Here is a 4624-nt window from a genome sequence, read left to right as displayed (position 1 = left end):
TAAATATTATTTTCTTAAATAATTATGTTTTCTGTTTAGAACAGTTCTCTCTTTCTCTGATTATAATGAAGAAGGATGATTTTTAATCTTCCTTATTCGATTTTTTTGCAAATACCTCACTTGATAATATTAGTACTGTTGATTTCACCTCTGCTTCTTCGTGGTGTTATGAGCCACATTATTTTGGGAAGCATATTACGGAATCATTTCCAGAAGCAGCTATGGAACCATACAAAAATTAATTACAGAGTAAAACCTGTCTGAGATGTGTATGTATAAGAATCAAACGTAAAAAGTACAATTCTATAAAACCAGTTACAATGTGAGAGCTGCTTACTGTTTCCTTACTCTATTCTTTTTGCTGTAGTTTTCAAAAGAATCTCTTGCTCCTCTGTTGCAGTGTGCTAGGGGATGAAGTAATTGGAATCTGGTCCAGGCATGCTGAAAAAGCTGATGTGAACTGTGCCTGTGTCTCTCACTCGGGAATCAATCTTGTAACGGGCGATGATTTTGGCATGGTCAAACTGTTTGACTTTCCATGTCCTGAAAAATTTGTAAGAACTTGTTTTTTCATTATTTCAAGTACTGTTGATATTATGGTCTTGTGTTGTTTCTCTAGAAGACCTGTGATGGAAATACATCCTTCTCTAAATTTATAGCTTTTTAATGCACCTGTGAATTTTAGCTCTGTAGTCTCATAAGCATGCTTCACCGCAAAGTTTTCCTACCATTTTGTGCAGTAGCTCTTGCTATAAGCTCTTGTAGGTGTTAATATTTTCTGGTGGCCTGCATTAGCATTGTGCCTTCATAGTGAAAATCTCAAAGTCCTTAGCTTTATTTATCCACATCTCCAGTCTCCATTTGAGAGATGAGGAAGACAGCTGGTAATTTTAGTCCCCTCTGTGTATTTCCATGGATGAAGAGTTTACAGATTTTTCACTAACACTAGCACTGTTCAGTTTCAGGATTTGAGACTCCACAGTGTAAACTCCTTACACACTTAGGATCAAAATAATTTTTTCAGTGTTAGGAATTTTGCACAATATTTAGAGTTTGTGTGAGATACATTTCTTGTGACAAGACCTATTTCATTTCATTGTGTTAGCTTGAGCATTGTTCCAAATTTGCAGGTGCTATCTCACTTAGTGCCATTTAATCTGTGTTGCAGCTCAGTAGTGGTTCTTCTTCAGGAGATCTTTCATGTTTGAAAACCTATATAACATTCGGAATGATATGCAATAAAAGGGTAGATAAAAACATGCATGCCTTATTTGATTTAGAAGGAGACGGAGTATTTAGATTCCATCATTTTATTGTTGTGTTGTGTCTTTTTTCCAGGCAAAACACAAACGATTTTTAGGTCACTCTGCCCACTTAACCAATATTCGATTTACAAGTGGAGATAGATATGTGGTCAGTGCTGGAGGGGATGACTGCAGGTACGTAGCCTTCCTGTTATTGTCAAAAAGTACACAGCAGTGGACACTGGCAGTCCAGAACAGTATAAAGTTCAAGTTCAGAGTCTTCATCTTTTATCTGTGTGCTTGCTTTTCTGTTTGCATATAAAGAAATGTGTATTTGCAACACAATAAATAGCCCAGATGTTAATATGAAAAAGTTAAGATTTAATAAATGAAAATATGTTTAAATCTGTACTCAGAGCATTATAGAGGTTAATTTTTTCTTTTATTACATCTTTTAGCCATTTCTTTTACCAATATTGTAGTATTTTACATCTCATATTTAATGTCTTTTTGGAAACACAGCTTGTTTGTTTGGAAATGTGTGCATATGCCTCATTGAGAGAGACATGGAGACTTGCAAAGAGGACACTTTACGAAGTACCAGGCATGAAATACCCAGGATTGTGATGTGACATTCTGCTGTGCCCTGCATGAGTAAGAAATGGTGCTGATCCAAGACAAAGAGCAATCTGTCTCTGAAAGACAAGTGTCTAGAGTTTGTCAGAAGGATGGACCATAACAAATATGCTGAGGCCATTAGATTTGCTTCAGTGTTGGATAATCCGGGTTTGTATTTCACTCACTGCCAGATGCTGAAAATGAAATATGTGGATAACAGGAAACAGTGAATTGTTAATCAATGTACAGTTTCACAGCAAGATCCTGGGGTTTTAATCAAGAGATGTGATTTCTGACCTAGTGCTGTACATTGATCTATTTTCAGCATGAATGTTTCTTCTTTAGGTTTTGGGGTCTGAATATCATTTAAAAAAAGAGTATTCCATATTTTATTACAGAAAGAAACCATATATTAACTCTTAAATATATAGTATTTTAATAAATGTTTAATTATTATAATGGAAATTATATTTCTATGACTGGTCAAAAGGAAACATCATCTGGTGAAGCAGAAAATAATAGAGCTGATTCCTTAGGACTTTAATGTTTCTGTATTTAGAGGCCTGGGTCACTCTCATGTCTGGTGAAAGCTGTTGGATATGCATGATCTTCATGGCTAATTTAGTGTTTTTGTTGCACTTAAACATTAAATTAGTTCTGTGAGCAAAAACAGATTTGCTCACTTTGCGAGTGCCTTGCCCACAACCTAAAAGTCTAACTCCAATTTTTGCCTTGTGAATAAAAGTATTCTCAGTGGAAGAGAGGTTATTGCTGCGTTACTTGGCTGGGCTGTTAGCCGCTGTGCTGGAAATGAGGATGAGGGTGAGGATTTTATAGTTCTTAGATAAAGCTTGGGATGTCACCAGTTGCAAAAATAGAATTTCATAGCAATATGAATTGATTTTATTTTCTCAGCATTGGGGGGGTGGGGGGGAGGTGGGAATTCAGAGAGAATATAAACTTTCCAAATGTTGTATTTTGTACATCTGAACTTTTTAACAGAGTTAGGACTAGCTGGAAGACATCTCTACTCGGATTTCTCTCCTGATTGTAAAAATTGTCAGTTGTACGCTTCTTTAAATGACCTGCTGTCACCTCTAGTCTAAGTGCATTTATGCTATCCTGCAACATAACTGAGACTCTTAGTTGAGAGAAAGATTTCAGTGATAATGAAAACCTGAACAAAGCTGTGTTTTGGATACAAGTGAGGAAGATCTCAGCTGTCTGTCTAAATCATGCCAGAGAGATGTACTTACAGACTGAACCTGGTTTTTCATCAGTGCAGTTCATTTTCATGTAGTGTAGAAGGGAAGTCACTAATTCTCAGCACTACTCTCATCATGACGCTCTGCTGTGAACATAAAGCTCTTTTTCTTTGTGTAAGCCAACGTTGCTTTAACAGTGGCATTTATGTAGGTCATCAGTAGGCTTTGATGTTACCCACTTCTTGCATTCTCTTATGCCAGATGAAAGTAAAAAAGAAATAAACCTCATCTCTTCTTGTAAGCATTTTGTGTGCATGGTGGTTATACAGGGGATGGGAGGGCTTGCGTCTATATGCAAGAGAAGGGTGAGAAAAGTTAATGAGCCAGCCTTCCATGCTCTCCTAGATCTAAAAATCCTTTTTGTGTGCTATTCAAAGCTCGTTACCCAATGGTCTTAGATAATATATTCTATATATCAAGCTATAACAAATACTTATTTTAAAGAAGTGATGAACTAAACAATTATCAGGTTTCTCAGCGTGATGGTTCTTAGCAAAGTCTTGACAGTCATGCAGCTGCGTGAGTTACAGGAGCAAAAACTGTGGATTTGGTCAGGAGTGTACAAGGAGATCTTGCCAGTTATGTTTTTGACTTTAGCAGACTTGTATTTGAGAATTGAGATTAGACCTCACCTGTCTTGTAATCTTGCTGCCTGCCCACCCATTTCATTTGGGAAGTATTATCTGGCATTTAAATCTTACCTATGCCAGAGAAATCAGTTGCCAGTATGCTGTTCGGTAGCTGTGATTCTATTACACACATCTCTGCAGGACTTATCTTGCAGTAAGATTTGTCCTGCCTCTGTTTTGAAGTTGCCTTTCATTGGTTCAAGTTGGATGGCTGTTGAGAGCTCCCTCCCTCATGGTCTGCCCTACTCAGACTGCAAGATCAAAGTCCAAATTTTTCTGCCTCTTTTGAGTTCTTCCCCAAAATCCTAAGCCCAGTGTCTCCCAGCCTTATGATCTTCCATAGACCTTCACCCCATGAAAGAGGTATGTGAACTGTCAAGGTTTGTTCCTCAGTGCCTGTCACAGGTCATGTCCTCTTCTCCTTCCCTTCACCCCCTTCATTAATGCTGTGCCTCTCCACCACTAATTTGTCCACTAGTGCTTGTGCCCTGAGGAACCTCAAATGCCACCACCCCAGCAGTGAAGTACCTGTGAGCAGCTGATGGGTGAACTGCCTCAGCAGTGCGTGGCTAATAGCTGCAGTGCTAGAGCACGAGCCTCCAGATCTGCCTGTCTCTTCACTCCCTTCCAAACCTCACTGCTGCAGTGAAGGTCTGGGATGGGGGCTGGAAGCTGAGGAGCTGTTTAACAGCAGAACTACCAGCCTTGTTCCGCCTGTTGCAGCCAGTATGAGTAACTGGTGTTTTCCCGGCAAACTGCTTGGCTTTGCCAGGTAAAATGGGGTCAGCAGCTGGGAATGGCCATGTGCATTGAGAGGAGGGAGTAGAGCCTCAGCTGCAGCCTTCTTCCTGGGGACAATCTGGAGCAT

Source organism: Nestor notabilis, unplaced genomic scaffold (assembly GCF_000696875.1).
Source record: "Nestor notabilis isolate BGI_N333 unplaced genomic scaffold, ASM69687v1 scaffold15543, whole genome shotgun sequence".
In the NCBI taxonomy this organism is placed as follows: domain Eukaryota; kingdom Metazoa; phylum Chordata; class Aves; order Psittaciformes; family Psittacidae; genus Nestor; species Nestor notabilis.
This window is presented reverse-complemented; position numbering follows the sequence as displayed.